The 25,032-nt window shown below is 41.1% G+C and overlaps 1 pseudogene; it reads left to right on the top strand.

Annotated features, from left to right (window-relative positions):
• The first annotated feature begins 12,498 nt into the window (after positions 1-12,498).
• Positions 12,499-24,295, top strand: LOC128066485 (serine/threonine-protein phosphatase PP1-gamma catalytic subunit-like; annotated as a pseudogene).
• Positions 24,296-25,032: the final 737 nt, after the last annotated feature.

Here is a 25,032-nt window from a genome sequence, read left to right as displayed (position 1 = left end):
ACGTCTCCTGCATTGGCAGGCAGATTTTTTACTTCTGAGCCACAAGGGGAAGACCAAGATCAGTGTTTAGAGGGAATTTATAGTATTAAACACATACATTAAAAAAGAGAGGTGGATTCCCTTCTCACCACACCCTCTCCAGCATTTATAGATTTTTTGATGTTGGCCATTCTGACTAGTGTGATGTAATACTTCATTGTAGTCTTGATGTGCATTTCTCAAATACTTAGTGATGTTGACCATCTTTTCATGTGCCTTTTGGCCATCTGTATGTCTTCTTTGGAGAAAAGTCTACTTTGATCCTCTGCCCATTTTTTGATTGGGTTTTTTTTTTTTGATACTGAGCTGCACAAATTGTTTGTATATTTTGGAGATTAAATCCTTGTAGGTTGCTTCACTTGCAAATACTGGTGGAAATGTAAATTGGTGCAGCCACTATGGAGAACAATATAGATGTTCTTTAGGGATAAAAGAACTTTATTCCTATAATTCTTAAAAAAAAAAAAAACAACTTAGGAGCTTTTTTAGGGATTAAAAAAAACTAAAAACAGAACTACCATATGACCCAGCAATCCTATTCCTAGGCATACAGCTGAAGAAAACCATAACTTGAAAAGACACATGTACTTCAATGTCCACTGCAGCACTACTTACAATACCCAGGACATGGAAGCAACCTAAATGTCCATCAACAGAGGAATGGATAAGGAAGATGCGGTACATATACACAATAGAATAATGTTGTTTGTTGTTGTTGTTAAGTTGCTAAATTGTGTCTGACTCATTTGTGACCCTATGGACTGCAACCTGCAAGTTCCTCTGGCCACAGGATTTCCCAGGGAGGATACTGGAGTGGGTTGCCATTTGCTTCTCCAGGGAAATTTTCCCAACCCAGAGATCAAACCCACATCTCCTGCATTGGCAGGCAAATTCTTTACCACTGAGCCACCAGGGAAGCCCCAATGTAATATTACTCAGCTATCAAAAAAGAAAAAAAAATAATGCCATTTACAGCAAAATGGATGGACCTACAGATCATCATTGGAGCAGGAAATGGCAACCCAGTCCAGTGTTCTTGTCTTGAGAATCCCAGGGACGGAGGAGCCTGGTGGGCTCCTGATCAAGATAAAAATAAAAACACCATACATTGCCAGTATCAGAAAGAAGAGAAGGCTATTAAAACAACTCCATATACATTAAAAAGACTAAAGGAATATTACAATTTAATACCTATAAATTCAACAAATTCCTTGAAAGATAAAATCTACCAAAGCTAACTCAGTAAGAATAGCTAATCAAAATAGGCCCGTATCTATTAAAGAAATTGAATTCATACATTAAAAAACCTTCCAACAGAGAAAACTCCAGCCCAGAGGATATAGATCTCTTCAATCCCCATTTCGTTCCTGGAAACTTCCTATCTGAGGATTCTCTCAAATTGGACCATCTGCTCTCTAGGCCTGCTATATAGCCCTCCCACCTGGGACATCATTTCACTGATCTCCTGGGTTGAATTACTATTTCCTACACCCCAGGTCTTTTTTTCACTTCTTCCATACCTGACATATTGTTACTTAACTAGCCATTCTGCTGATCAAGAAGACTGATGCTGGTATATTCAATTCTTTTTCTCATTAGGTTTTCTCTGGAAATCTTCAGAAATTTTTTTTAAATTCCTGGTGCTGTGAAATTTAACAAACACATGCCTATGACTAGGCTTTTTAAATCTTTTTTTAATTGAGCACACCTAAGCCTCTTGATGAAAGTGAAAGAGGAGAGTGAAAAAGTTGGTTTAAAGCTCAACATTCAGAAAACAAAAATCATGGCATCTGGTCCCATCACTTCATGGGAAATAGATGGGGAAACAGTGGAAACAGTGTCAGACTTATTTTGGGGGGTTCCCAAATCACTGTAGATGGTGACTGCAGCCATGAAATTAAAAGACGCTTATTCCTTGGAAGGAAAGTTATGACCAACCTAGATAGCATATTAAAAAGAAGAGACATTATTTTGCCAACAAAGGTCCATCTAGTCAAGGCTATAGTTTTTCCAGCAGTCATGTATGGATGTGAGAGTTGGACTGTGAAGAAAGCTGAGTGCCGAAGAATTGATGCTTTTGAACTGTAGTGCTGGAGAAGACTCTTGAGAGTCCCTTGGACTGCAAGGAGATTCAACCAGTCCATTCTAAAGGAGATCAGTCCTGAGTGTTCTTTGGAAGGAATGATGCTTACGCTGAAACTCCAATACTTTGGCCACCTTATGTGAAGAGCTGACTCACTGGAAAAGACTCTGATGCTGGGAGGGATTGGGGGCAGGAGGAAAAGGGGATGACAGAGGATGAGATGGCTGGATGGCATCACCAACTCAATGGACGTGAGTCTGAGTGAACTCCGGGAGTTGGTGATGGACAGGGAGGCCTGGCATGCTGCAATTCATGGGGCTGCAAAGAGTCGGACACGACTGAACTGAACCAAAGGAACAGGCACATAAAATGCTGTACACCTGGTTTTTAATAAAGGTTATTTTTGCTGGGATAGAATCTGGGGTAATGTTAATGTTTTGCTGTCAACGTTTTATAGATTTATGTTGCTTGAAAGAGTTTATAACAATTATGCATTTATTTTTTTAATAAATGAAAAGAAGTAGTCATAAAATAATACAGTAGGCCCATTGTTACATTAAAGAAAAAAAGAAAACAAAGCAAAACTATGTGGTTGGATACATACATAGACATAAAGAAATGCATTAAAGTCTGAAAGGACGCATTCCAGGATTCTACAGTTTTTACAAGAGCCACTAAAAGAATTATAAGGTATGTATAATTTCCAAAATAACTGGGTAAAAAACCCCCCCAACAAATTATGAATGGATTAAATGATCCAACCACCAAATGCTCCAATTTTAAGACAAAGATGTCCCACTGGATTTTTTAAAACCAATTCTAAGTACACATTAACCAAAAAAAGGGATGATATAGTTAAACTGAAATCATAAAGAGGTCACAGATTGGATAAGACACAGGAAACATGACAACTAAATACAGTGTGGGATCTGGATTGAGTCCTGGAACAAAAAAGAATAGTACTGTTATGAGAAAACTAGTGATAAAGTATATAATTTAGTGACTAGCATTGTAACAATATTAATTTCTTGTCTTCGAGAATTATACTGATTATGCATTGTGTTAACATTAGAAGCAGGTTGAAGGGTTCAGAGAAACTCTCTGTGCTATTTTTGCAACTTTTAAGGAAATCTAAAATTATTTCAAAAAGTTTTTAAAAAGTCAGATTAGAATTTAACATGAAGCGCATTACTAGGGATAAATAGGGACATTTTTTCATGGAACAAAAGTTCATTTCATAGGGAGACAGAAGAATTAGAAACCTGAATATGCTTCTAATAACATGACTTCAAAATAAATACACCAAAAATTGGCAGAAAACTACAAGAAGAAAATAAAATCCAACATTACACTGGGAGATTTAACACACAGTAAATTATCAGTAACAGGCAAGCACATGTGAGTGCACACACATACACACATAAATCAATAAGGAAAGAGAAGATTTTAACAAAAGCATTAACAAATTTCATGTACTAGACACAAAGTACCATACCTGTTAACTGCAGAAGTTATTAAGACATCACTAACACAGTCATCAGAGAAGGCAATGGCACCCCACTCCAGTACTCTTGCTTGGAAAATCCCATGGACAGAGGAGCCTGGTAGGCTGCAGTCCATGGGGTCGCTAAGGGTCGAACACGACTGAGGGATTTCACTTTCACTTTTCACTTCATGCATTGGAGAAGGAAATGGCAAGCCACTCCAGTGTTCTTGCCTGGAGAATCCCAGGGGGAGCCTGGTGGGCTGCCGTCCATGGGGTTACAGAGTTGGACACGACTTAGCAGCAGCAGCAGCAGCAGCAGCAGCAACACAGTCATATAACACTTTAAAAAGGACATTTCAATGATTCTTCAATTCAGATATCTGAGGGTAGTTTCCTTCCAAGGAGTAATCATCTTTTAATTTCATGGCTGCAATCACCATCTGCAGTGATTTTGGAGCCCCCCAAAATAAAGTCTGACATTGTTTCCTCTGTTTCCCCATCTATTTCCCACGAAGTGATGGGACCGGATGCCATGATCTTCGTTTTCTGAATGTTGAGTTTTAAGCCAGCTTTTTCACTCTTTCACTTTCATCAAGAGGCTCTTTAGTTCTTCTTTGCTTTCCGCCATAAGGGTGGTGTCATCTGCATATCTGAGGTTATTGATATTTCTCCCGGAAATTTTGATTCCAGCTTGTGTTTCTTCCAGTCCAGCATTTCTCATGATGTACTCTGCATAGAAGTTAAATAAGCAGGGTGAGAATATACAGCCTTGATGTACTCCTTTCCTGGTTTGGAACCAGTCTGTTGTTCCCTGTCTAGCTCTAACTGTTGCTTTCTGACCTGCATACAGATTTCTTAGGAGGCAGGTCAGGTGGTCTGGAATTCCCATCTCTTTCAGAATTTTCCACAGTTTATTGTGATCCACATAGTCAAAGGCTTTGGCATAGTCAATAAAGCAGAAATAGATGTTTTTCTGGAACTCTCTTGCTTTTTCGATGATCCAGTAGATGTTGGCAATTTGATCTCTGGTTCCTCTGCCTTTTCTAAATCCAGCTTGAACATCTGGAAGTTCATGGCTCACGTACTGTTGGAGCCTGGCTTGGAGAATTTTGAGCATTACTTTGCTAGCGTGTGAGATGGGTGCAATTGTGCGGCAGTTTGAGCATTCTCTGGCATTGCCTTTCTTTGGGATTGGAATGAAAACTGACCTTTTCAGGTCCTGTGGCCACTGCTGAGTTTTCCAATTTGCTGGCATACTGAGTGCAGCACTTTCATGGCATCATCTTTTAGGACATGAAACAGCTCAACTGGAATTGCATCACCTCCACTAGCTTTGTTTGTAGTGATGCTTCCTAAGGCTCACTTGACTTCACATTCTAGGATGTCTGGCTATAGGTAAGTGATCACACCATCGTGATTATCTGGGATGTGATGATCTTTTTTGTATGGTTCTTCCGTGTATTCTTGCCACCTCATCTTAATATCTTCTGCTTCTGTTACATCCATACCATTTCTGTCTTTATTGCGCCCATCTTTGCATGAAATATTCCCTTATTGTCTTGAAGAGATCTCTAGTGTTTCCCATTCTACTGTTTTCCTCTATTTGTTTCCACTGATCACTGAGGAAGGCTTTCTTATCTCTCCTTGCTATTCTTTGGAACTCTGTATTCAGATGTTTATATCGATCCCTTTCTCCTTTGCCTTTAGCTTCTCTTCTTTTCACAGCTATTTGTAAGGCCTTCTCAGACAACCATTTTCCTTTTTTGCACTTCTTTTTCTTGGGATGGTCTTGTTCTCTGTATCCTGCACAATGTCCCAATCCTCCGTCCATAGTTTTTCAGGCACTCTGTGTATCAGATCTAATCCCTTGAATCTATTTGTCTCTTCCACTGTATAATCATAAGGGATTTTATTTAGGTCGTACCTGAATGGTCTAGTGGTTTTCCCTATACTCTTCAATTTAAGTCTGAATTTGGGAATAAGGAGTTCATGATCTGAGCCACAGTCAGCTCCTGGTCTTGTTTTTGCTGACTGTATAGAGCTTCTCCACCTTTGGATGCAAAGAATATAATCAGTCTAATATCAGTATTGACCATCTGGTGATATCCGTGAGTAGAGTCTTCTCATGTGTTGTTGGAAGAGGGTGTTTGTTATGACCAGTGCATTCTCTTGGCAAAACTCTATTAGCCTTTGCCCTGCTTCATTCTGTATTCCAAGGCCAAATTTTCCTGATAGTCCAGGTGTTTCTTCACTTCCTACTTTTGCATTCCAGTCCCCTATAATGAAAAGGACATCTTTTTTGCAGGTTAGTTTGAGAAGGTCTTGTAGGTCTTCATAGAACCATTCAACTTCAGCTTCTTCAGTGTTACTATTTGGGGCACAGACTCGGGTTACTGTGATATTGAATTGTTCACCTTGGAACGAATAGAGATCATTCTGTTATTTTTGAAATTGCATCCAAGTACTGCATTTTGGACTCTTTTGTTGCCTTTGATGGCTACTGCATTTCTTCCAAGGGGTTCTTGCCCACAGTGATAGATATAATAGTCATCTGAGTTAAATTCATCCATTCTAGTCCATTTTAGTTCACTGATTCCTAAAATGTCAATGTTCATTCTTGCTATCTCCTGTTTGACCACCTCCAATTTGCCTTGATTGATAGTCCTAACATTCCAGGTTCCTATGAAATATTACTCTTTATAGCACTGGACTTTGCTTATATCACCAGTCCCATCCATAACTGGGTGTTGTTTTTGCTTTGGCTCCGTCTCTTCATTCTTTTTGGAGTTATTTCTCCAATGATCTCCAGTAGCACATTGGGTACCTACCGACCTGGGGAGTTCACCTTTCAGTGTCCTATTTTTTTGCCTTTTCATACTGTTCATGGCATTCTCAAGGCAAGAATACTGAAGTGGTTTGCCATTCCCTTCTCCAGTGGACCACATTTTGTTAGAACTCTCCACCATGACCTGTCTGTCTTGGGTGGCCCTACATGGCATGGCTCATAGGTTCATTGAGTTAGAGATCATTCGATGGGGCTATTTGTAAAAGTATACTTACTGATGCTGAAGAGAAGCTCTGATACTTTGGCAATCTGGTACAAAGAGTCGACTCACTGGAAAAGACCTTGACGATGGGAAAGATTGAGGGCAGAAGGAAAAGGGGGCAGCAGAGAATGAGATGGTTAGATGGCATCGTTGATTCAATGGACATGAGTCTGAGGAAATTCTGGGAGATAATGAAGGACAGGGAAGCCTAGCATGCTGCAATCCATGTGGTCACAAAGAGTTGGACATAACTGAGCAACTGAACAATAGCAATGTGTGACTATAATGTTTTAGTGTTAAATATCTCTTATTCCCTTTAAACCTGCGGAATAAAAGAGAGGTAAGAACTGAGAAAAGGAAATACAACCTTTGTTGATTGACATAAAAGGCTACGAAAAAGATGGATATCCAGGCAGTTGTCGACATTGAGTAAAAAAAGTATCAAAAAGCAAAAACTTTTTGCCACACTTTGAGATGGATATTGTCTTTTGAGCTGTTCCATCTTGGGTTGGCTTGGTTGAAATTTAGATCTACATGACTGAGTACACTCATAATATAGGAGGTAATTAACAATTACTTCCACAAGGGCTTCCCTTGTGGCTCTGCTGGTAATGAATCTGCCTGCAATGCAGGAGACATAGGTTCGATTCCTGGGTTGGGAAGATCTCCTGGAGAAGGGAAAGGCTACCTACTCCAGTATTCTGGCCTGGAGAATTCCATGGACTGTAGAGGGTTGCAAAGACTCGGACACAACTGAGCGACTTTCACTTTCAATTACCGATGACTTGGCCCATGAAACTCAACTGTGGCACCCATCCCTGAGTTCAAGGTCCTGTCTTCCTTAAATGCTTCATTGGGCTGTCCAGTTCATCTCTTATTTTTGGCCCCTTGCTTTTCACTTAGTACTAAAAGTATAAAAAAACCAACTTTTGAAAAGTATGTTAACATATTTAGCTAACAACTCTTTTTTTAGGTGGTATATAGAAGTTATTTAGGTATTTACTTGAATATATGATAATACTAACTCAGCAGTGGCCACAGGGCCGGAAAAGGTCAGTTTTCATTCCAATCCCAAAGAAAGGCAATGGCAAAGAATGCTCAAACTGCCACACAATTGCACCCATCTCACACGCTAGCAAAGTAATGCTCAAAATTCTCCAAGCCAGGCTCCATAAGTACGTGAGCCGTGAAATTCCAGATGTTCAAGCTGGATTTAGAAAAGGCAGAGGAACCAGAGATCAAATTGCCAACAGCCACTGGATCACCGAAAAAGCAAGAGAGTTCCAGAAAAACATCTATTTCTGCTTTATTGACTATGCCAAAGCCTTTGACTATGTGGATCACAATAAACTGTGGAAAATTCTGAAAGAGATGGGAATTCCAGACCACCTGACCTGCCTCCTAAGAAATCTGTATGCAGGTCAGAAAGCAACAGATAGAGCTAGACAGGGAACAACAGACTGGTTCCAAACCAGGAAAGGAGTACATCAAGGCTGTATATTCTCACCCTGCTTATTTAACTTCTATGCAGAGTACATCATGAGAAATGCTGGACTGGAAGAAACACAAGCTGGAATCAAAATTTCTGGGAGAAATATCAATAACCTCAGATATGCAGATGACACCACCCTTATGGCAGAAAGCAAAGAAGAACTAAAGAGCCTCTTGATGAAAGTGAAAGAGGAGAGTGAAAAAGTTGGCTTAAAACTCAACATTCAGAAAACGAAGATCATGGCATCTGGTCCATCACTTCGTGGGAAATAGATGGGGAAACAGTGGAAACAATATCAGACTTTATTTTGGGGAGCTCCAAAATCACTGCAGATGATGATTGCAGCCATGAAATTAAAAGACGCTTACTCCTTTGGAGAAAAGTTATAACCAACTTGCTGCTGCTGCTGCTAAGTCGCTTCAGTCATGTCCGACTCTGTGAGACCCCATAGACAGCAGCCCACAAGGCTCCCTTGTCCCTGGGATTCTCCAGGCAAGAACACTGGAGTGGGTTGCCATTGCCTTCTCCAGTGCATGCAAGTGAAAAGTGAAAGTGAAGTTGCTCAGTCGTGTCTTACTCTTCGCGACCCCATGGACTGCAGCCCACCAGGCTCCTCCGTCCATGGGATTTTCCAGGCAAGAGTACTGGAGTGCGGTGCCATCGCCTTCTCCGAATGGAAACTTGCTGCTGCTGCTAAGTTGCTTCAGTCGTGTCTGACTCTTAGCGACTCCATGGACTGCAGCCCACCAGGCTCCTTCATCCATGGGATTTTCCAGGCAAGAGTACTGGAGTGGGGTGCCACTGCCTTCTCCACGAATGGAAGCTTATCTGCCTCTAAAAAGAAACTTAGACAGCAAATATTAAAAAGTAGAGACATTACTTTGCCAACAAAGGTCCATCTAGTCAAGGCTGTGGTTTTTCCAGTAGTCATGTATGGATGTGAGAGTTGGACTTAGAAGAAAGCTGAGCTCCCAAGAATTGATTCTTTTGAACTGTGGTGTTGGAGAAGACTCTTGAGAGTCCCTTGGACTGCAAGGAGATCCAACCAGTCAATCCTAAAGGAAATCAGTCTTGAATAGTCATTGGTAGGACTGATGCTAAAGCTGAAACTCCAATACTACTACGGTCACCTGATGCGAAGAACTGACTCATTGGAAAATACCCTGATGCTGGGAAAGATTGAAGTCGGGAGGAGAAGGGGACGACACAGGATAAGATGGTTTGATGGTATCACCAACTCAATGGACATGAGCTTGAGCAAGCTCCAGGAGCTGGTGATGGACAGGGAGGCCTGGTATGCTGCAGTCCATGGCGTCGTAAAGAGTCGGACAGGACTGAGTGACTGAATTGAACTGAATAATGTCACTGCCAACAATGAGCAGATGATCAAATGGTTATTTAAAAATAGTCATTTTCAACACAGTAATGGTTAGCGAAGTACAAAATGAAGGAAGGAAGGAGAAAAGAAAATTAAAGAGAAAAATGAGATGGAGGGATGAACGAAGAAAAGGAGGGGAGAAAGGAGGTAAGGTAGACAGGGAAGCAAGCAAACAGGCAGGCAAAAAAAAAAAAGGAAAGAAAATACAAACTATCTGTAATAGACACTATGTGGCCTGCAAAACCTAAAATACAAGCAGTCCTAACTTCACACAGTATTGCTTTAACTGAAACTCTACAAAGCAAGATGCCTATATTAACTATCCAGCCCTTTACAGAAGATTTGATGATCCCTGCCACTGGAGATACCCAAATGGCCAATACACATACAGAGAGGTGTAAATATTCATAAGTAGAGAAATTAGGGAAAAACCACAATGTGATATCACTACCCAACAGAATGGGTAAAATGAAACGAATGATGCTAAATGTTTCAAGCATGTGGAAACTGATTTGAACAATTTTTTAGTAATGTATACCAGAAATGGCAGAAAGCAAAGAACTAAAGAGCCTCCTGATAAAGGAGAAAGAGGAGAGTGAAAAACGTGGCTTAAAACTCAACATTCAAAACTCTAAGATCATGGTATCCCTGTATCATCACTTCAGGACAAATAGATTGGGAAAAGTGGAAACAGTAACAGATTTTATTTTCTTGGGCTCCAAAGCCACTGCAGACAGTGACTGAAGGCATGAAATTAAAAGATGCTTGCTCTTTGGAAGAAAAGTTATGACCAACCTAGACAGCATATTAAAAAGTAGAGCCATCACTTTCCCAACGAAGGTCGGTCTAGTCAAAGCTTTGGGTTTTCCAGTTGTCATGTATGGATGTGGGAGTTGAACAATAATTGATCCAACTGAGCACTAAAAAATTGATGCTTTTGAACTGCAAGAAGATCCAACCAGTCAAAAGGAAATCAGTCCTGAACATTCATTGGAAGGACTGATGCTGAAGCTGAAGCTCCAACACTTTGGCCACCTGATGCGAAGAACTGCCTCATTAGAAAAGACCCTGATGATAGGAAAGATTGAAGGCAGGAGGTGAAGGGGATGACAGAGGACAAAATGGTTGGATGGCATCACTGACTCAATGGACATGAGTTTGAGCAAGCTCCGGGAGTTGGTGATAGACAACAGGGAAGCAAGGCATGCTGCAGATGGTAGGGTCACAAAGAGTCGGACATGACTGAGCAACTGAACAACATACCAGAAATGGGCTTCCCTGGTGGCTTAGTGGTAAAGAACCAGCCTGCCAACGCAAGAGATGTAGGTTTAATCCTTGTGTTGGGAAGATCCCATGGAGAATGGAATGGCAACCCACTCTAGTATTCTTGCCTGTGAAATCCCATGGACAGAGGAACCTGGGAGGCTACAGTCCATGGGGTGGCAAAAGAGTCGGACGCTACTTAGCTACTGAACCACAACAATAATATTAGAAATACATATATGCATAGCCTATAATATAGTCATTTCACCAGTGGGTATATATCCAACAGAAATGTATACATACGTTCACCAAAATACTTTAAAAAAAAGTTCATGCCAGACCTATTAGTAATAGCCAAAAGCTGGATAAAACATTGCACAGCATTAACAACAAACAACTGCTACATAACTTGTATAAATCCCGCAATATTAAGCAAAAGTGAGACACAAAAGACTATACAGTGTATGTTTCCATTTATATAAAGTCAATAATCAGTAAATTTATTGATGATATCAGAAACTGAAAAGTGGGGCTTCTAGGATGTGAGTAACGCTCTCTCTTGGATATACACACTTGGTGAAAATTCAGTGAACTGTACACTTATGATTCATGCACTTTTCTGTGTGTCTATTAACCTTTAATAATTAACACAGTAAAAACAATTCATATTTACAAACTCTATGCCTTTGAAGGAAAATTGTGTACATCTTCTGTTCACTTTTCTGATTTACCATCCTTACCACCAATGAGATATCTTAATTCCTGTTACCTTACATAGAAGGTAGTTTTGTTTTAATTAATTCTCTTGGTATACTACTGCACAGGATACCCACATGTTTATGTAACCGTCATTTTAGGTTAGTTCCACAAGAGATCCCAAGGAGAAACTTCGAAAAGCCAATAACTTGACATTGTGAAAGTTATCTGGGAAAGAAGGGGAGGGGGACAACCTCCTTAAAACGTACTTTTGTTTGGCCCTTTGTTTTGGTTCACCTTTATCTACTACCACTGTGATTTAAATCTGCATAAAATGTTCAAAGGAGCCTTTCAAAAAGCCTCTTCTGGTGGAAAAGTTTTTTCTTCCCACGACATCCTAATAATGCTGTCTTGTTTGATCCAGTACCTTCCACCCACGGTGCTTAAAGTAAATACTTCACAAATACTACCGGGTGGTGTCACCTTCCAGCCAGGACGAGAAATGTGGGCCCAGAGGCACTATGAACTCAAAAAAGTCTAACTATCTTTCTACAGCATGACTCCGCCTACCTGAGGAATCACTGTATTCTTTGCCGAAAGTTAAAGTGTGAGAACTGAAATACAAACCAGTGAGTGACTCTCAAGGGCACGGAGTCAATCCTAGGTTGAGCCAGGACCTCCAACTCACTGCCTCTTAAGGGAAAAGCAAACCACCACCACCACCAACAACAAAAAACCTCGAATAAAAACTCAGCTGCAGCATTCTTGTAATAAGAAACAGGGGAAGATGCCGAAATCCTGCCGAGAAAGTAGATCGGAGGACCACACAACGCTGACCTTCGAGGGAGCCCCATCATTCCCGGCCGCACGGGGCCAGCATTCACCCGGTGCAGCTCCTGCGCGGCCCCTTCCCCTTCTCCAAGGAGGCTGCGGCCAGAAATTCCAGGGCTGGTCTCAACCCACCCCTCCTTTTCTCGGATAGCCCAAACCTCCCACCCTACCCGTTTACCTGAGATGCGCCCAGCACAGCCCCGGGAGCAGACTGCGCTCTCGCCCAGAGTTTCTCAGGCCAGACGCGCAGCCTCCACGTCAGCCAATCGCAGCTCGCTCGGAGCCTCCCTGCCCCGGGTTCCTCTGCGCGAGGAGGTGCGCGCGCTCGTGAATGCTCCCGCGGGGCGCGACGGAGGACGGGGGCCAGACGCGCGCGGCGCGCGAGGATCCACGGCGAGCAGGGGCGGGGCAGACGCCGGGCGGGGGCAGGCGGCGCGCACCGGGCATGCGCATTTCGCGCCACTAGGGCCGTGGGGCGGGGCCCCTGGGCAACAGAACAAGCTTAGGAAGTCTTCGCTGGAGGGTGGCCTCAACTTGAGCGTTGTGGAGTTTCCACAGAAACTGGCGGAAATGGGGTTTCCGGTTCTGTTTTTGTCTTGAGGTGAGAGGGAGAGTGGGGATGGGACCCCAGGGAGAGAAGAGGGACGTGTTGGGAAAGAATGGTTGAATGAAAAAGGCCGCAGTCGGACCCCAGTTGGTCCAGCAAAAAGCAGTACCCACCCCTCAGACAAAGAACGCTTCAGACTAAAACTAGGAGGTACTTAAGAAAAAGATACGGATGCTTAACGTTCAATATATGGATTCTTTAAGACAAAAGGTTGAACTTTCCAGAATTAAAAAATTAAGTCCTCAATTCGCGTACCTCTGTGTTGAAACAAGAAAGAATTATAGCTGATAGTAATTCAAATGTGGTTTTCTTGTACCACAGATAAGTGTTGCTTTTATAAATGTCACGTTAAGTCCTTCAGATGCCACATAGTTATTGAGGACATACCATGGGCCAGGTACTCTTCTGGGTTTGGATAATAAGCAATAGTGATGGTTTCTTAAATATCCCCGAAGAATATGTATAATGTAAAGTCTTGACGGTCTCTTAAGTTAGGCGTTAAAGTTAATGAAAGGAACTTACACTTTAGTAAAAAAGAGGAGGGGGGGAATGAAAAAACCAATGTAAATTAGTTGGAGCACAGTTGTAACACAAGCTCTTGGTTATTATATTGTAATGAATGCACAGGGCTCTGAAGAAATTTTCTTTTTTTATAGATTCAGCTTTGAAATCCATTTTTCTTTACTTCAGTCAAGGTCTGAATCAGATACTTATGGACAAAAAGTACCAAAAAGATATAGGAGGCAAAAAGGAGAACGGGTCCGAGCAGATGGGAAGAGCACCCTAATCAGGAAAAACGGTTTGACTTGTGAACAGCTTTAAGGGCAACTCAAATTTATGTTATTAAAAAAAAAAAAAGGAGGGAGAGTTGCTTTTCCTAGCTAGAGTAGCAAGAAATAAGAGAGGATAGTTATCACAACACTGAGAAAAGTCAAACCAAATAATGAATTTATAAGTTAAATAGAAACAATGTGATTATACTATTTTTCTTTGGCTAAGGGTACATTCAGTTCAGTTCAGTTCAGTCGCTCAGTCGTGTACGACTCTTTGCAGCCCCATGAATTGCAGCACGCCAGGCCTCCCTGTCCATCACCAACCCCTGGAGTTCACTCAAACTCACGTCCATCGAGTTGGTGATGCCATCCAGCCATCTCATCCTCGCTCGTCCCCTTCTCCTGCCCCCAGTCCCTCCCAGCATCAGAGTCTTTTCCAATGAGTCAGTTCTTCACATGACGTGGCCAAAGTACTGGAGTTTCAACTTTAGCATCATTCCTTCCAAAGAACACCCAGGACTGATCTCCTTTAGAATGGACTGGTTGGATCTCCTTGCAGTCCAAGGGACTCTCAAGAGTCTTCTCCAACACCACAGTTCAAAAGCATCAATTCTTCGGTACTCAGCCTTCTTCACAGTCCTACTCTCACATCCATACATGACCACTGGAAAAACCATAGCCTTGACTAGACGGACCTTTGTTGGCAAAGTAATGTCTCTGCTTTTTATTATGCTATCTAGGTTGGTCATAACTTTCCTTCCAAGGAGTAAGCGTCTTTTAATTTCATGGCTGCAGTCACCATCTGCAGTGATTTTGGAGCCCCCCAAAATAAAGTCTGACACTGTTTCCACTGTTTCCCCATCTATTTCCCACGAAGTGATGGGACCAGATGCCATGATCTTCGTTTTCTGAATGTTGAGTTTTAAGCCAACTTTTTCACTCTCCTCTTTCACTTTCATCAAGAGGCTTTTTGGTTCCTCTTCACTTTCTGCCATAAGGGTGGTGTCATCTGCATATCTGAGGTTGATATTTCTCCCGGCAATCTTGATTCCAGCTTGTGCTTCTTCCAGCCCAGCGTTTCTCATCATGTACTCTGCATATAAGTTAAATAAGCAGGGTGACAACATACAGCCTTGACGTACTCCTTTTCCTATTTGGAACCAGTCTGTTGTTCCATGTTCAGTTCTAACTGTTGCTTCCTGACCTGCATATAGGTTTCTCAAGAGGCAGGTTAGGTGGTCTGGAATTCTCATCTCTTTCAGAATTTTCCACAGTTTATTGTGATCCACATGCACACAGTCAAAGACTTTGGCATAGTCAATAAAGCAGAAATATATGTTTTTCTGGAACTCTCTTGCTTTTTCGATGATCTAGCAGATGTTGGCAATCTGATCTCTGGTTCCTCTACCTTTTCTAAAACCAGCTTGAACATCTGGAAGTTCACGGTTCACATATTGCTGAAGCCTGGCTTGGAGAATTTCGAGCATTATTTTACTTGATGTGAGATGAGTGCAATTGTGTGGTAGTTTGAGCATTCTTTGGCATTGCCTTTCTTTGGGATTGGAATGACAACTGACCTTTTCCGGCCCTGTGGCCACTGCTGAGTTTTCTAAATTTGCTGGCATTAACCCCGGTTTTTTAAAGTTCATTAACTTCATGTGAAAAACCTCTTCGGTAAGAAGAAAATCCATGTTTTCTTTCCTTTTAGTAACTTGTTTTTTCTTCCGTTGTTTTTATTCAGTGAGTTCAAACATTATGCCTTTTCTCCTTTGTCCTTTTTCCCACTTACCAGGAGTAAGTAGTGTTCTTTTCTTGAACTTTACATGCCACAATAACTAATTTTCTCCTAACCCCTTTCACCACCATCATCACTTACATGTACACTTCTTCATTCTCAATCCTGCTAACGGTTGCCAGTCTACAAGAAATGAAAGGCCCCAATTAGATCTTTTTTCCTCAAGCTAATTATCAAAGCCAATATGTCCTTATCCCTCTTATAAGTTGGATAAGTATGAGAGAAGTGAAGAAAATGAACCTCATTTTCATTACAGAGAGCAGAAGAATGTCAGATCATGAATACTTTTAAGTTCACAAATATATTTCCCACAATGTGCTAGCCACACCAGTCAGTTCTAGAAATAAAATAGTGAATAAAATCCATGCACACATGTAACTTAAAATATCTTTTTTATTAGTGTTCTCCAGAGATATAGAAACTACAAGGTTAGATAGATAGATAGGTTTTTATTATAAAGGGTATCTTGTTTTAATTTGCATTTTGAGCTTAATCCTCTCCTGATCTCAGTGTCTTTATCTTCTACCAAGCCCTTTCTTAGGGTTTTGTTGGTGGCTCAGGGGTTAAGAATCTGCCTGCCAATACAGGAGACTTGGGTTCAATCCTTGGGTGGGGAAGATCCCCCGGAAAAGGAAATGGCAACCCATTCCAGTATCCTTGCCTGGAAAATCCCATGGACAGAGGAGCTTGGTGGGTTACAGTCCATGGGGTTGCAAAGATTCAGACACAACTTAGTGATTAAACAACATTCACTTTCTTATGTACCTAATAAAAGAACTTCAGAATACATAAAATGTGTTAGCACTTCAGAGAGAAATCCATAATTAATATAAAATTATAATCAGATTTCACACTCATCTCAAAAATTGATAGAGCAAGCAGAAAGTAAATCAGGAAGGGTATATAAGGCTTGAACAACACAATCAACCACAACAGTATTAACCAACTTACCTAACTGACTTTTATAGAATAGCTGTTAACAACAGGATACACATTGTTTTCAGGGATGCAGAAGATATTCCAAGACAGGTCATAATTTATATCATAAATACAAATTCATTGAAAAAGATTCAAATCAGGAGTGACATTAAGAAGATGGCAGAATAGGCAATCCCAGACTCTCCTTCTCCCACGGAGACACAAATTTAACAATAATACATGGGCCAATTGCCTTTGTGAGAAATCCAGAAACCAGTTAAGTGGGTCCTGCACCCCAGGTTAATGTGAAACCAACTGCATCAGTACCCAGTAAGAAATCTTAAGGCACTCACTTGCAAGTGATTCACCCCCAATAAAACATGATTGGGAGGAAACTCTCAACTCCCATCTTCTCACTGAGAAGAAAAAGGAGAACATATATTCAGTGATTTGAATTTTCAAGAAGGTGCCTGGGGGACTGGTTTCTATCTTCCTTGAATCTAAAAACTGACAGGAACGGGTAGCCAGTTTGGGGCTGCTACAAACAAAAGCAATCAGTGTGCCCCAGAGTCCACTATACTACAGGCAGAAGTTAGATGGGAGACAAGTACCACAGCTTACTACTGCATCACAGAGGCCACAGTAAGGCAGAAAGATCCAAAAGGAGAGTCTCAATAGAAATTGGCAAACCCCTTCAATTATTAGATTACACACACAAGCCCAAAGTGCGTGTAAGGCTTAAGATGTCTCTAGGATCTGTAGCTGGATTGATTATAGAAAGTTCTCCCTGTATGAAGCCAGTCCACAAAAACTGGGAGAGCTGGCTGATTTGTCAAATGCTAAAGTCCCAACAGAAGATGACAGGACATACAAAGAATAGGGAAACATTACCCACTGAAAGGAGCAAATTAAATTTGATACCTACCCTAATGAAATAGAAATATACGAATTACCAAAAAATTCAAAATAACCATCATATGGATGCTCAGTGAATTAAGACAGCACAGATAGATAACTAATGTAGTCAGGAAAACATAATGTTAACAAACAACATTAACAAAGATAAACCATGAAGAAGATCTAAACAGGTATTCTGAAATTGAATTCTTGACCAGAAAGAAGAAAGAATCAATGAAATTGAACACAGAACTTTCCAAATCACTCAGGCAGAGGAGCAAGAAGAAAAAAGAATGAGGAAAAATTACGAGAGGCTAAGGGACTTATGGAACACCATCATGTGAAACAACATAAGCATAATGAGTGTCCCAGAAGGAAAAGAAAAAGAAGGCAGAGAGCCTATTTGAAGAAATAATGACTGTAAACTCACCAAATCTGAGGAGAGAAACTGACATAAAATTCAGGAGGCTCAAAAACTCTGATGAGATAAAAACTCTGATGACCTGTACTGAGACACACAAACTATCAAAAATCTGAGACAAAAAGTGAATCTTGAAAATGAGAAAAAACAATTTGTCATGTACAAAGGAGCTTTTTATGAGCTTATAAGCACATGTCTCTGCTGAAACTTTTCAGGTTAGAAGGGAGTGGGATGATGTATTCACAGTGCCAAATGAAAAAAATAGCCAATCAAGAATACTATACTCTGCAAAAATCTGTTTCAATAACAAAGAAGAAAAAAGTTTTTCCAGATAAAGTAAATCTATAGGCTTTCATCACCATTACTCCTGCCCTACAAAAAATGCTGAAGGGAACTCTTTAAGTTTAAATGAAAGAATGGTAAACAGCAATACAAAGCCATAAAAAAAAAATAAAGCTCCCTGGTAAAGGTAATAAACTGTGGAAAATTCTGAAAGAGATGGGAATACCAGACCACCTAACTTGCCTCTTGAGAAATCTGTATGCAGGTCAGGAAGCAACAGTTAGAACTGGACATGGAACAACAGACTGGTTCCAAATAGGAAAAGGAGTACATCAAGGCTGTATATTGTCACCCTGCTTATTCAACTTATATGCAGAGTACATAATGAGAAACGCTGGACTGGAAGAAACACAAGCTGGAATCAAGATTGCTGGGAGAAATATCAATAACCTCAGATATGCAGATGACACCACCCTTATGGCAGAAAGTGAAGAGGGGCGAAAAAGCCTCTTGATGAAAGTGAAAGAGGAGAATGAAACAGTTGGCTTAAAGCTCAACATTCAGAAAATGAAGATCATGGCATCCGGTCCCATCACTTCATGGGAAATAGATGGGGAAACAGTGGAAACAGTGTCAGACTTTATTTTGGGGGGCTCCAAAATCACTGCAGATGGTGACTGCAGCCATGAAATTAAAAGACGCTTACTTCTTGGAAGAAAATTTATGACCAACCTAGATAGTATATTCAAAAGCAGAGACATTACTTTGCCAACTAAGGTCCGTCTAGTCAAGGCTATGGTTTTTCCTGTGGTCATGTATGGATGTGAGAGTTGGACTGTGAAGAAGGCTGAGTGCTGAAGAATTGATGCTTTTGAACTGTAGTGTTGGAGAAGACTCTTAAGAGTCCTTTGGACTGCAAGGAGATCCAACCAGTCCATTCTGAAGGAGATCAGTCCTGGGTGTTCTTTGGAAGGAATGATGCTAAAGCTGAAGCTCCAGTACTTTGGCCACCTCATGGGAAGAGTTGACTCATTGGAAAAGACTCTGATGCTGGGAGGGATTGGGGGCAGGAGGAGAAGGGGACGACCGAGGATGAGATGGCTGGATGGCATCACTAACTCGATGGACGTGAGTCTGAGTGAACTCTGGGAGATGGTGATGGACAGGGAGGCCTGGTGTGCTGCGATACATGGGGTTGCAAAGAGTCGGACACGACTGAGCAACTGAACTGAACTGAACTGGTAAAGGTAAATTTATAGACAAATATAGAATTCTACAGTATTTGTAATCATATGCATGAATCGCTTTTACATGTATAAAATTTTAAACACAAAAGCATGAAAACTACAAATCTGGATCAACATAAAGGGTAGGACAGATGTAACCAAAGGAAAATATATTCTGTATATGCATATGCATAATGGGAAAGGAGAAAGGAATCAAAACAGTTTACTATAAAATATCCATTGATTTAAAATTTTAAAATGACAACAATAAAGAAAAGAATAGGAAGAAAAACTACACAGCATACAAAAAGCAGCTAAGGAAATGGCAATAGTAAATCTTATCCTGTCAGTAATTATTTTTTTTAACAATTACTTTAAATGTGAATGTATATTCAAATATGTAGATTGGCTAAATGGATGAGGAAACAAGGTCAACTATATGTTGCCTACAAGAGACTCCCTTTAGAGCTAAGAAAACATTAAAAGTGAAAGGAAGAGAAAAGATACTGCATACAATCAGAACTTGCAGAGAGCAGCAATGGCCAACTTCTGTCCAATAAAATAGCTTTAAGACAGAAACTGTCACAAGAGACAAAGATGGACATTATATAATAATAAATAATAATAAAAGTGTCAATTCACCAACAAGATCATCGAAAAAGCAAGAGAGTTCCTGCGGATGTTGGCAATTTGATCTCCGGTTCCTCTGCCCTTTCTAAATCCAGCTTGAACAACTGGAATTTCACAGTTCACATACTGCAGAAGCCTGGCTTGAAGAATTTTGAGCATTACTTTGCTAGTGTGTGAGATGAGTGCAACTGTGCAGTAGTTTTAACATTCTTTGGCATTACCTAACATTAGAATGCCTTAATATATGCAGCAAACATTGACAGAACTGAAGGGAGAAATAGATTGCAATATAGTAATAGGAGACTTTAATGGCCAACTTTCAACTACAGGTAGGACAGCAAAACAGCAAATCAAATAAGGAAACAGAAAACTTGAACAACACTATAGACCAACCTAGCAGACATATGACAGAGAAGGCAATGGCACCCCACTCCAGTACTCTTGCCTGGAAAGTCCCATGGAAGGAGGAGCCTGGTGGGCTGCAGTCCATGGAGTCGCTAAGAGTCAGACACGACTGAGCGACTTCACTTTCACTTTTCACCTTCATGCATTGGAGAAGGAAATGGCAACCCACTCCAATGTTCTTGCCTGGAGAATCCCAGAAACAGGGGAGCCTGGTGGGCTGCCATTTATGGGGTCGCACAAAGGTGGACACGACTGAAGCAACTTAGCAGCAGCAGACATGTGAACAACATTATATCCAACAATGGGGCTTCCCTGGTGGCTCAGTGGTAAAGAATTTGCCTGTTAATGCAGATGATTCAATCCCTGGTCCAGTAAGATCTCCTGGAGAAGGAAATGGCAACCTACTCCATCTTCCTGCCTGGAAAATATCATGGACAAGGGAACCTGGCAGGCTATAGTCCATGGAGTCACAAAGAGTCGGAAATGTTCCATTTTCAAGATATGTTAGGCCAGAAAACAAGTCTTAATAAATTTAAGAAGTTTGAAATAAAGTACCTTCTCCAATCACAAATGAAGCTAGAAATCAACAACAAAGAAAATAGGAAAATCTCCGAATTATTAACTACTATTAAGTAAAAAAATCCCATGGACAGAGTAGCCTGGCAGGCTACAGTTCTGGAGTCAGACTTGACTGAAAGGATTGAGTTCAGTTCAGTTGCTCAGTTGTGTTCGACTCTTTGCGACCCCATGAATCGCAGCATGCCAGGCCTCCCTGTTCATCACCATCTCCCGGAGTTCACTCAGACTCACATCCATCGAGTTAGTGATGCCATCCAGCCATCTCATCCTCGGTCGTCCCCCTTCTCCTCCTGCCCCCAATCCCTCCCAGCATCAGAGTCTTTTCCAATGAGTCAATTCTTCACATGACATGGCCAAAGTACTGGAGCTTCAGCTTTAGCATCATTCCTTCCAAAGAACACCCAGGGCTGATCTCCTTCAGAATGGACTGGTTGGATCTCCTTGCAGTCCAAGGGACTCTCAAGAGTCTTCTCCAACACCACAGTTCAAAAGCATCAATTCTTCAGCACTCAGCCTTCTTCACAGTCCAACTCTCACATCCATACATGACCACAGGAAAAACCATAGCCTTGACTAGACGGACCTTAGTTGGCAAAGTAATGTCTCTGCTTTTGAATATACTATCTAGGTTGGTCAAAACTTTCCTTCCAAGAAGTAAGTGTCTTTTAATTTCATGGCTGCAGTCACCATCTGCAGTGATTTTGGAGCCCCCAAAAATAAAGTCTGACACTGTTTCCACTGTTTCCCCATCTATTTCCCATGAAGTGATGGGACCGGATGCCATGATCTTCATTTTCTGAATGTTGAGCTTTAAGCCAACTGTTTCATTCTCCTCTTTCACTTTCATCAAGAGGCTTTTTAGTTCCTCTTCACTTTCTGCCATAAGGGTGGTGTCATCTGCATATCTGAGGTTATTGATATTTCTCCCGGCAATCTTTATTCCAGCTTGTGCTTCTTCCAGCCCAGCGTTTCTCATGATGTACTCTGCATATAAGTTGAATAAGCAGGGTGACAATATACACCCTTGACGTACTCCTTTTCTTATTTGGAACCAGTCTGTTGTTCCATGTCCAGTTCTAACTGTTGCTTCCTGACCTGCATAAAGATTTCTCAAGAGGCAGGTTAGGTGGTCTGGTATTCCCATCTCTTTCAGAATTTTGCACAGTTGATTGTGATCCACACAGTCAAAGGCTTTGGCATAGTCAATAAAGCAGAAATAGATGTTTTTCTGGAACTCTCTTGCTTTTTCCATATGGGATGCTGCAAATGGAGTACTAACTGGGAAGTTTATAGTAGTGAAAGTGAAAGTGAAGTCACTCAGTCGTGTCTGACTCTTTGCCACCTTCATGGACTGGAGCCTACAGGGCTTCTCCGTCCATGGGATTCTCCAGGCAAGAATACTGGAGTGGGTTACCATTTCCTTCTCCAGGGTATCTCCCTGACCCAGGGATCGAATGCTTGCATTAAAAGAAAAAAACAAAAAACCCCAAGTTGACAACCTAACTTTAGACCTCAGGGAACTAGGAAAATGGAGCCAAACTATGTCCAAAGTTCAAAAAAGAAAAGAAATAATAAAGATTAGAACAAAGATAAATGAAATAGACTAGAAAGACAGCTTTTAAAAAATCAATGAATCCAAAGTTGATATTCTTAAAAAGATCAACAAAATTGATAAGCCTTTGCCTAAACTCAGAAAGAAAAAAAAGAGGACTCATAACTAAAATTAGAAATGAAATAGAAGACATTGCCACTGATGTGACAGAATTAAAAATGACCACAAGAGCTCATGGTTCCAGTGGGGAGAAAAGGAGGAAGCAGGGAGAGGGGTGGTTGAGGGAGGACCCGCTGCAGCTTCTGCAACCGCTGCCACCACCATCTCTATGCTTGTGATGTGGGAAAGTGAAAGTGAAGTCGCTCAGTCGTGCCTGACTCTTTGCGACCCTATGGATAGTAGCCTGCCCCAAGCTCCTCTGTCCATGGATTTTCAAGGCAAGAGTACTAAAGCAAGTTGCCATTTCCTTCTCCAGGGAATCTCCCAACCCAGGTATTGAAACCAGGTCTCTCACATTGTAGACAGACGCTTTACCATCTGAGCCACCAGGGAAGTCCTGTGATGTGGGAAAGGAGGTGTAAATCCTGACCTGTGGCTGCGGTGGAGCCTCTGCGAGAAGGTTAGTGGCAGGAAGGTGAAGGTGGATATAAATAAACTCAGTATTGGCGGTAGCATCTAACTGCTGCTGTAAGTGAGAGAGTTGAAGCCTAGTAAGAATGTCCAGCTACAGGAGAATGAAATCAGAGGACTGTGCTTAAAGTCCCAAGAGAGCTTTCTCAATCAGTCTTATCCTGCTAGAACTTGAAGCACCACTCAAGATACGTGGTGATATCCATGGGCAATACTACAATTTGCTTCGACTTTTTGAGTAGAGTGGTGCAATCCTGCCAGAAAACAAATTACCTGTTTATTGGGGACTATGCGCATAGGGGAAAGCAGTCATTGGAGACTATCAGCCTCTTGTTGGCTTACAAAATCAAATATCCTGAGGAATTTTTTCTTAGAGGAAACCATGAATGTGCCAGCATCAATAGGATTTATGGATTTTATGATGAGTGTAAAAGAAGATATAACTTTAAACTATGGAAAACTTTCACAGCCTGCTTTAACTGTTTATTGATAGCAGCCATCGTGGATGAGAAAATATTCTGCTGTCATGGAGGTTTATCACCAAATCTTCAATCCATGGAACAGATTTGGCAAATTATGTGACCAACTGATGTACCAGATCAAGGTCTTCTTTGTGATCTTTTGTAGTCTGACCCTGATGAAGATGTCTTAAGCTGAGGTGAAAATGACAGAGAAGTGTCCACATTTGATGCAGAAGTGGATGTAAAATTTCTCCATAGGCATAATTTGGATCTTATATGTAAAGCCCATTAAGTGGTTGAAGATGGATATGAAGTTTTTGCAAAGAGGCAGTTGGTTACTCTGTTTTCCATGTCCAGTTATGGTAGAGAGTTTGACAATGCAGGTACCATGATGAGTGTGGACAAAACACATCTGGTGTGTTCTTTTCAGATTTTAAAGCCTGCAGAGATGGCAACCCACTCCAGTACTCTTGCCTGGACAATCCCATGGATGGAGGAGCTTGGTAGGCTGCGGTCTGTGGGGTCGCTAAGAGTTGGACAGGACTGAGCGTCTTCACTTTCACTTTTCACTTTCATGCACCGGGGAAGGAAATGGCAACCCACTCCAGTGTTCTTGCCTGGATAATCCCAGGGACGGGGGAGCCTGGTGGGCTGCCGTCTATGGGGTCGCACAGAGTCAGACACGACTGAAGCGACTTAGCAGCAGCAGCAGCAGCAGAGAAAAAGAAGCCAAATGCCACGAGACCCATAACACCTCCAAGGGGTATGATCACAAAGCAAACAAAGAAATTGATGTCATGTTGACACTGCTTAGTTGGGACTTTAACATACACTATATAAGCTTCATTTTTTAAAACTGTAATGTGTATTGTTCAGCTTGCTCAAACAGTGTTTTGAGGCCCCCCCCTTTTCCACTTTTTACTTAAGGAATGGTATTTGCTGGTTATAACAGCAAATGAAAGACTCTCCACTCCCAAGGAAAAATGTTTTGTTTTGTTTCTGTTCCTTTTGTAAACAACTTTAATGAGGGTGTAAAAGCTGTACACTTAGAACAGTGTACCCTAAGGGGTGAGTGTACAACTGATGTTTTTTAATTCAGTACAGCCCCTGAATAATGTAAATGCTCATTTTCTTTAAGATATAAAGAGCTCTAGGGTGCTCAGTCTGTACATGTTATTGTCATAAAATGCATACTGTTGGATACAAACCACTGTGAACTTTTTTGTTTCAAAGGGACTGTTTTTTTTTTTTTTCCCTTCTCATTGTCTTATCATGTAAAACTACTTTTTATAGCTATCAACATTAGGAGTAACTTTCAACCTTGCCGGCATCACTGGTATGTATATTTAATTAAAGCACACTTTCCCCTGTGGTATACTTAAAATGGCAGTTAAAGCCATTATTTTCTAAAAAATGACCATAAGAGACAAATATGAACAGTTATATGCCAACAAAATGGATAACCTAAAAGAAGTTGATAAATTCCTAGAAAAACACAACCTACCAAGATTGAATTATGCAGATAAAAAAATCTGAACAGA

This window comes from Budorcas taxicolor, chromosome 21 (assembly GCF_023091745.1).
Source record: "Budorcas taxicolor isolate Tak-1 chromosome 21, Takin1.1, whole genome shotgun sequence".
NCBI lineage: Eukaryota > Metazoa > Chordata > Mammalia > Artiodactyla > Bovidae > Budorcas > Budorcas taxicolor.
This window is presented reverse-complemented; position numbering and strand designations above follow the sequence as displayed.